The sequence below is a fragment of the Gossypium arboreum genome, chromosome 5 (genome assembly GCF_025698485.1).
Source record: "Gossypium arboreum isolate Shixiya-1 chromosome 5, ASM2569848v2, whole genome shotgun sequence".
Taxonomy (NCBI): domain Eukaryota; kingdom Viridiplantae; phylum Streptophyta; class Magnoliopsida; order Malvales; family Malvaceae; genus Gossypium; species Gossypium arboreum.
In genome coordinates this window covers 63,494,790-63,505,120 of record NC_069074.1, presented here as the reverse complement: position 1 = coordinate 63,505,120, position 10,331 = coordinate 63,494,790, and the positions used below count along the sequence as shown (strand labels likewise).

Sequence of the window (10,331 nt, the reverse complement as noted above, 5' to 3'; positions counted from 1 at the left end):
TCGGCCCAGTGATATGATTTATGAAAAGGCTTCGGCCTAGTATATGTCAAGACTAAATAGGGCTTTGGCCCAGATTGTACTGATACCATGTTATTTACTGTTTGTTTGTTATTGGGGTTACACACTGAGTTTTCGTAAACTCACCCCGTGTCTAACTTTGCAGGTAATCCCTAAGCTTAGATGGTTTGGAGCTGCGAGGGACTCGGAGATGGCCACACTCATGCTTACTGCTTTCTTTTAATTGCAATAAGTAGCCTATTTATTTCTTTATAAGTTTTATCTTATTAATATTATTATTTGGTTTTGGGTTGTAATAAGGCCATTTTAATTATTTTTCTGGGATTATTTTATCTTATACCCTATATTTTTCTAATAACAATATGAGTTAGACCTAGGGCGCGTTTCCAAAATGATAATTGTTTTCAAAATAACGCAACAATACAATTAATCGGTTTATCGAAAATATCTACTTAAATGAATTCCAACTCGTTTTTCTCAAAACCTAGCCTCGCACCAAAGTGTGGCAATGGTTGTGGGCATGTCTAGGATTGGATCCAATCGAAGAGCTTGGTACTTAAGCAGACTTTATGGCTCACCTCCTCTGTTTTTGGATACCTACCTGGTGCGCAGCTTCCATTCACTTGGCTAAGCGTTATCAAACGACAGTTTTTTTTAAAACACTAAAACAAAGCATGGATTTTTTTAACTTTAATATGGCACGTCGGATTCGGCCATAACGTCTGGGCCGGGTTTGGGGTGTTACAGTTGAAGCCATCAACTTTGCCACATGGGAGGCCGGCCAAGGGGTGGCTCTTTGGATACTATTTTTAGTAAATTTAAGCTGTCACATTCAGCTATAAAACCCCTCCTTGGCTATCATTCAACACACCTCAATTCATTTCACATCTTTTCTCTCTTCTCTCCACTTTCTCTCTTCTTTCCTATTCTAAATTCTCTTGCTCTCTTGCCAATTTCTTCCCTTGGATAAGGGGTGTTCATCAGCCATTTTGGAGCAACATTGAACTGTTCATAGTAGCTTTGATCGACGAGGACAACAGAAAACGAAGAACGGAGCAAGCTAGTCAAGCCACAGAAAAACACTAGATTTGATTCTTGTTCCCTATCTCTTTAATTTTTTTGTTGTTATGATGAACATATCTATGAATATTTATGTTTTTGGAATGGATAATTTAATCAATTTAGCTTGAATTTAATTCGTTTTAGGTTGATTGCATTTCGTCTTCTTAAATTGTTAAATATGTGTTTATGTTGTTATAGGCCTCGGTAAGATGCTTGATTAAGTAAAATCATGACTAAGTTATTCTTGCATTACAATTGTTAGGTAACTAATGAACTAATTATTTAAATGGATTGAAATTGTAATTAATAGACACAGTACTTAATCAGTGCATGTTTAATCATCTAAGGTAGCTGAGGGTTAAATTAGCAACGGTATTTGACGATACAATTGCCTTGCATAACTTGCAAGATTATTGTGATTAAATTGTTTCAAGGTAAGGTTACTTTGTTACCTCACATAGTCTTTTACGTGCTTATTAAATCAAGTTAATTGTTTGAATTGACATAGGGATATGTTTAAGAGGATATTTAAATTTAATAAGTATGTATGTGCTATAACATATTTGCCTATCAAGATTTATTTAATCGATTGAATTGACATAGGAATATGTCCAAGAGATAAATGGATTTTGGTAAGTAAGTATGTTCATAAGTTAGCAAATTACCGAGTTGTCATGAGTATTAGTCGTAACAACATAAACATGAGTTTAATAATTCGAAGTTAAAGAAATGTAATTAATCTAACACAATTATGTCTTCTTGATTAAAATCGTCTTTTGAAATCATTCATTTGAGATTTATTTATTTAGTTTACTTAGTTTAAAATCCTAGTTTTTAATCACCCTCTTCAAACAAGATATTTTTCTCCACTAAAGTGTTTTAAATAGCATTCATAAATAATTCTTTTCACAGTCCATGTGGGTACGATAACTCGACATTTACTTGTCACTTTATTACTTGCTGCGATTGTGTACACTTGCACATTTTCGTCGTTCCAATTACCAGTTAAGACAAAGATCTCTCTTCGTAACGGTTTCTGCACATCCAATTGAATACTCAACCAACAAAAATCTCCTTTAACTTCCAATTTGATCACCCTTCCAAAAGTCGACCCGATTGCATGCATGAGATCTTTTTTATCATTTTTCAGCGGACACGACCTAATCTTAATCCAGTATAGAGATAGAACAAGTCTAATCTTACTCCGTTCAATAGGATTTTCCAATCGGTCAAATATAACAAGCTGCATTGGGAAAATCCAAGGCTGACCCTCTAAAATCGTCTCCAAATCATCCTCGTTCTCAAATGAAATCAAGAATAAAATTTGACCAACCACTTGTATCTCAAACTTCTTCCTCGTCTTCCAAATACTCTTGAGTTAAGTATGAAAACTTTTTGGATTATAGGATTTCCTTGTTCATACAGTGGAAATTAATGTCAGATTGTCGCTCGACACCACCAACGAACTCTTTACAATCAACTGAATAAGCTCTTCCTCCAAGAGGGAGATCTCATCCCTCCCAATTTTCGAAAAAGTCACCACCCTACTCCAATCTAATCACAACAATTATTGTTTCTTTAGGGCACTAAAAAAGATCACTCTTAACTATAAGTTGATAATATTTTAATTCTCCTAATTCTCATTATAAAAAGTTGTTACTATAGTTGTTACCCATTAAAAATAACAAGATTTACTTTTTTTTTCCAAAAAAAAAGTTTATATATATATTTAATTTTTATTGTTAAATAAAATATAATTTAAAAATCAGTTTCAAACCAAATAAATTAAATTACACGTGGCATATCCTCTTGCACAGGGCATAGATGGGGACAGAACACGACGAGTTATTGGTTAAAAGTATCAAATATATTTAATAAATTAAAGTACAAAAATTATCCCACGTGTAATTTAATAATAAGGGTAGATATTTAATGATCAGGTAAATTTCCACGATTAAAAGAGCAAAAAAGGTTGAAAAAGATAAATGAACTAAGCTTTTAGAGAAACAAGTGGAGGAAAATAGTGGAAGCACGCTTTTCTAGCTTTGACCAAACAATTAATACCGATTTCAACGTGTAATTTATTATTGTTATTTTTATCCAGAAATGAAAATTTTAAATATATATATTTTAATTTTTAGAATTAGAATAATATAACAAATTTTATAAATATTGAGGATAAATTTATTAAAATTTTAAATTTAATATCAAATTTATAAAATATGTAAATATTAAAGTGATAAATTTATTATTAGGAAAATAGAAAAATCTACATCAACTTTCTGTCAACTAAATAATGGTAAAAGATTAAACTTTTAAATTTTAAAATTGTTAATAATGTTAAAAATTTTTAAAATTAAGTGATCAAAATAGATATATTTTAGAAAATATATATAACTGCTATAAAAACATGAGATCGAAAATAAGAAAAAATTAGACAAAATTACGTTGCACCCTAGAATGATATTTATCTTTCGCATAGATCTTAATTTGCACTCATAAGTCATTACCCATTCTTTTATTTGAAAGCAATAATTTCAGTGTATAAATACAACATAAATAAGAGATGTTGTGGCTTATCCATTTAAATGAAATAAAGCCTTTATTGTGAATAGTGAAAGTGATTAAGCGTCAGTGTTCCAAGAGTAACAAGTAACCTTCTTGTATTCAACCTAACATGGACCCTCGGGCTTAACATTCCATAAGCAATAAGTACAAGTATCTCTCTCTGATGTATAAATGTCGAACCAATATGCATTATTCCATCCCACTGCATGCTGCAGTAAAACAAAGTAGTCCCAAATAAGTTTGGGCGAAACTTGGACTCGTAATAGTTGCGGAAAGCCAGAAGGTGAACACCGAGATCATCGTCCTTCGATTTGCAATGGACGGTGAGATCCGTCCCATTTTGCAAATAATTATAAATTAATACATCCACTTTGTGTCGCGGGAGAATCGCTTCACTCGCAACGAAAAGAAGCGTTAGAGACAGCAACCAGTTGATTGGCGAAGCAGTCATGTTTGCTTCTGATGGTCAGCAAATTGCAAGAGCTTAAAAATGATTTTAAAGTGAAACGGGCTGCTCTCATTTGCGTATTTGGAAATAATCATATATAATTGAGGCTATTAACCAAATAAGGTATCCTATTTATTTAGGTCAAGATAAAGATCCTATTTAATATTGTAATACAACTATGGAAACACTTTCCAAATATTTTACGCGAAATTGGAAGTAGACCTATTCGTGGTTGAGCTTATCCGTTCGGAAAAGTTGGTGGGAAATAATTTGTGGAAAATAATTTGGAAGGTAAAAAAAAATTAAAATATTCTTTGAACTTTGAGTTTAAGCGTAAATTAGTCTAACTCGACCATTTTTAATGTTTATAATGTATTATATTATGTTATCATATATTATATAATTTATAATACAAAAATTGAATCCATGTTAATATATAATACTATAGTGTAAGATTTAAAATGTTAACAATCCTATATATAAAAAAGCATGTTACTACCATGTTAAGCTCGATTCAATCTAACCAATGAACACCTTTAATTCAAATGAATATTTTAATGTCACTGTTATAAATTTAATCTATATCTATTAAAATTAAAATGGCTAATTATCACATACTAGATTCCAATTTAGGTTACTAACACATAATTACAAAGGTAGTAGTCTATAATGCAATTTAATAATGTAAACTAATTTACCTTAAAAATAACCAAATTATCTAATATCAATCAAATTTGCATGTTTAATAAAAATCAACACAAAATTTACTATTCACAACAAGTATTCTCAGTACCAACATAATACAAGCACATGCAATTCAAACAAAAACAAATTTTTTCGAGTATATAAAGCAAAAAATAACAAACAAAACAAAGCAAACAAATAAACTAAAAATCTTTGTACTCCATAGAACTTGACCACGCCTTGGTGTGCATGCACCGAGGCTATGTAAATAATGCAAATAAAAGATATGGAATTGTAGTGTCCTGCAATTGTATAGGTCAAATTGTAATATAGTTTTAATTTATAAAAAAAAATATGAAAGTATTCTAAGGATCGTACCCAAGAGATTGCTAGAATTGGAAAATGTTGCTACTAAATTAATTATTTGAGAACTAGTATTAATCTTACTAAGTTACTAACTAGTAGTGCGAATCTAGAATCAAATTGAAATAAAACTTATTATAATTTACTAACTACTAAAGAAATTCATATTCCCCAATTAAACAATGCAAAGATCCATTAAATAATTAACTACTAATGAAGCTAAAATCCTAACCCGACTGTATTGTTATTACCCTTACTTAGAAATACCTTTCTGTAACAACCCAAAATTTATGGGTATCGGAAAAGTATATTTTCGGGTCTCCGTTTTCGTGAAACGGATTCGTAAATATTTATTAAAAATATTTATGAGGTTAGTTGTGTGGTTAATTAGGTTTTGGGTAGATGAATTAGATTGAGTTAAAATTAATTAGGTGAAAGGATTAAATTGAATAAAGTGTGAAAGTTTAATTATAGATTAAAGAAAAGTTGAAGGATTAAATTAGTAAATAAATCATAAGAGACAAATATATGGTATAAATAATAACAAGTGTAGTATTTATGTACATATACTTGTAAAAATATTATACTTATGTATAAAATAATTAAGTAATACCTAATATTTAAGTAATATATATATTATATTATATTATAATAAATTAATTAATAATAAAGCAAAACAAATAAAGAACAAAAATAGAAAAAGGAACAAAGAAGCAAACGAAACAGGGGAGAAAAGAGAGAAAAGAAAATAAAAAGAGAAATTAGGGTTTTAAGGGTTCAAATTTAATTTGGTAAGTCAATTTGGCTTCTTTTCTAGTAATTTTGATGTTTTAGAATTCTAGAACAAAATACTACTTAATTTATGTTGAAATTTTAGAAGTTAGTTAATTTTTAGATGTTGTTCATGTTGAATAAATTGAAGAATTAAGGGTTAAATTGATAGAATTTGAAGTTAGAATTGAGAAAAGATTGAACTGTAAAATAAATCATAAGTTTTAAGTAATAGGGACTAAATTGAGAGAATTTTGAAATTAGTGATTTATGGTGAAATTAGAGAGTTAAATTTAGCTTTAAGTGTTAATTGAATGAAAATAAAGAATAAAATTGTGAAGAAAATAAGGATAAATTTGATTAAGGATTAAATTGGAATTTAGGCAAAAGTTGTGTATAAATTGAAATATTTAATGTTAAATTGTGTTGTATTGATGATTTTTAATTATTTTAATTCCATAGCTAACGTTGAGCCAGAGACTTCGGCTAAGAAAGGAAAAGACAAGATTATCGAGGAGTAACTCGAGAATTACGATTTGTATTTCTATAATTCGAATTTAATAATTGTTGTTCTATTTATTATTTAATATATATAAAGTAAGTGAAATTGAGGTAAGTATTGGTATTGTGGTAATGAAATGAAATGAATTGAATCGAATTGAATCGAATTATGAGTATATGTGATTATTTGAATTGAAATGTATATTGGTTGAAATTGAAAAGTGATGTGAAACCCTATTAATTGTATCGGGCTGAGTCGGATATAGTTGACATGCCATAGGATTGGAAGTGTTCAAAGATACTTCGACTATGAGTCGATGAGACATTGGGTGTCCAATTGTTTCTTCGGATAAATTCGATGAGGTACTTGGTACCAATTTACTTCGGCATGGCCGATGAGACACTGGGTGTCAATCTATTACTTCGAATTATCCGATGAGGCACTGGGTGACATACTAGTGTGTTTTGGTTGGATCCATGTATCCGCCAAAGTCTGAGTCGTGTTAATAGGGGTAAATAAATGAATTGGCAATAAGATATATTGGATGTGAATTTGAAATTTGACATTGAATTGAATTTTGTAAATGAAATGCATGAACCAAGGGTTCATGAAAAGAGAATTGCTATTACTAAACGTTATGTTAAAAGTATATGCTTTAAATATTATTTTTCTAAAGTATTCGGATTATAGAAATATTACTGAGTTTTATACTCAGCGTACGGTTTGTTTCTATGTGTAGGTTAGGTTAAAGTTAGATCGTTGAATCAGCATCCAAAGCCGATCCCAAACTCAAAAACGTGGTGAAGTATATTTCTTTTTGGTAAATGGCATGTACCTAGGATGTTTTGTTTGTCATTTTGAGAAATGTTTGTAAATAATGTTGTAATATGATAATGATTAGTTATATATATAAGAAATGTTAAAGTTATTAAATGATAAGTTTTAGTAGTAAATTTATATGAAATTAGAATTGGTTTGAATGAATTTTAATTGGATTGATTTGGTTAGTATATGTGAAATACCTATAAGAGTACATTGGTTAGGTACTTAGGACGATTAATTAGATATGTTTTAAATATATTTGAACGTGATTTGGATTGGTTTAATGTTTGGTTTTTGTGTTGCTTGAGGTCTAAGATTTGTAGGGTTGGTAAACTTAATGTATAAGGCTCATTTTGAGTCCACACGGCCTGGTACACAGGCATGTAACCAAACCATGTGAGATACACGGCTTACACATGGGCATGTGGTTAGGCCGTGTGCCTCCTGCATTTTAAAATTTTCAGAACAGAATGCCCAGGAATCTCCACACGGGTAGAGACACAGGCGTGTGTCTCAGCCGTGTGAGGCACACGACCTAGCACATGGGCATGTGTTCCGACCGTGTCAAAACTGCTCTTAATTTTTGTTTGAGTCAAAGAGTTACACGGGACTAGACACGGCCTGAAGCACGGGTGTGTTTAGGGTCACATAGACGTGTCCCTAGACCACACGGGCATGTGAGCCTTGTATTTAGGAAAAATTTTGAAATTTCACGAAAAATTTTTTGAACTTCTGATTAAGTCCGGATTTGTTTCTAACATGTGATTTGGGTCTCGAGGGCTCAATAAAGCGACATTATGATTAAATTATGATGTGTATGTTATATTATCATATAATTGTTTGTATTTATTCTAAAATGTTCGGTAATGCTCCGTAACCCTTCCGCGATGGATAAGGGTTAAGGGTTGTTACACTTTCGATCTCTTTTTTGCTTAAGGATTATCACCTAAGATACCATTTCGATCTCACTTAAAGGCACATTCACCAAATTGATACATGGTAGAATCTCTTTTCGGTGTCATCTGTCTAGATATTCTACTAGAGGACTCAGTTTTAGTTTTCTAGCAATATCAAGTAACAACCAATTGAATCAGAATAAAACCCAATCAAATAATCGATTAATTAATCAATTAAGTCATACAAGATATTAAAGAAAGCACACAAACTCATTCTTATCACAGACAAACATTTCATCAAACAAATGACAAAAGAAAATATAAAAACGAGATAAAGTGGAGAAACTTCTCATTAATGGAATCTGGTTGATCATGAAGTCTTGAATTGTCTCTGAATACAATGTTTGATCGAAAAATAGGAACTTAATACAAATACTAAAATAAAATAAAGAAAAAGAAACTAATACAAAATTATTCTAAAAGAAAAACCTAACATAAATCTAATCTACTTACTAACTTACTAACTACTTACAAACTCTACTGAACATCTATTGAACTCCCCTTAATTCTAACTAAAATGTTGATTATATAGTTAGGAATTCAAGGACCAAACTGCCCCTCAATTTAATATAGCAATTAGGGTTTAGAGATGAAAAATGAACCCTGTAACACCCCTTACCTATATCCGACACCGGGACAGGAGACATTACCAAACTTATACTCATACATTCATGCAAAAGTTGGGCTATAAAATTTTTCTCTAAAACAACTTCATTCATACATACACAAATTGTCCCTACTATAGGCCTACGAGGCCCAAAACAGCCATTAGAAAAGGATCGGGACTAAATTGGGAGCTTTTAGAAAAGTTTGGGAAATTTCCCTTAATACAAAGTCACACGCACGTATAAGACAGGGGACACGCCCGTGTGCTCTCGACATGCCTGTGTCCTCCAGTCGTGTAACTCTCTGACTATGACGTCAGCACCAATTTAGGGTTACACGGCCGTATCACACGCCCGTGTGGCCAGACTGTGTGGTCAATTAAAATTAAATGAAATTTTCATAAAATGGTGCAGACTTCACACGGCCAAAGTACACACTCATGTGGGTAAGCCGTGTCTCTCACACGGCCAAGACACACACTCGTGTCTTAGCCCGTGTGCTTACTATTAAGCATACTGACTTGAAAAAGTAGGGTGCAGGGGACACAGCCATTCCACACGCCCGTGGGTTAGACCGTATGTCATACACGGTCTAGACACATGCCCATTTGTCTACCCGTGTGGACAATTTGAAGGCTATTTTCCAAGCCAATGTCCACCCTTATTCCCTCATGCACTTAAACATAGTTCATAACATGCAACATGACATACTTAGACACTCAATATTTAACACCATAGCACTTTCACATTTTTATAATATCATCCTATTGCACATTCCCTTGATCATACCACTTGGAAACATTTATACAAACTTCATGCAAATTAATTTAATTATCCAAATTCCAAGTTGCATATTTATAACTATTATCATCTTAGGTTATTAAACCATTTCTTATTTCCTAGTATTAAATTCATACATCCTCATACATCCACGAAGCAATCATATTCCACATCATCAAGGCAACATCTCATGCATGCATAAACAATTAGATATTACAACCCAAGAATCAATCATGAGCCATATCACATGGGTATTACAAAATGAATCATCAACATCATAGGCCTTAACAATTTGGCCAAATAGCATGACACATATCACAAATTGACCAAGTCCTCTATACATGCCATACTCAAAATAACAAATTCACTATACCCAATGTTCTTTTGATAGTGTGATCGAATGCTCCGACAACTTCTGATCCCCGAGCTAGCTTGACGAAACTAAAAAGGATGGAAAAGAGAGGGGAGTAAGCATTTAAGCTTAGTAAGTCCACATGCAAATAATATGCAATAATAATAAACCAAAATCATGCAAGACGGAATAACATAACCATCAAGATTATTCATCATTCAGGCATTCTAACTTATTTATCAAATGTTCATATATATATGCATAGATATGAATATACTTTCTTATTACATATCATCCTTTAACAAGGCACCACTCATGAGTATAATGTACGTACCTGTACATATCCGTAGCATATCAAATAACTTTACCTTCATTGCCATGCCCATTTTGGGACTTTCAT

General features: G+C 31.7%; 1 pseudogene; it reads right to left on the bottom strand.

Moving 5' to 3' along the window:
* Positions 1 to 3,569: 3,569 nt before the first annotated feature.
* Positions 3,570 to 4,161, bottom strand: LOC108451052 (S-protein homolog 5-like; annotated as a pseudogene).
* Positions 4,162 to 10,331: the final 6,170 nt, after the last annotated feature.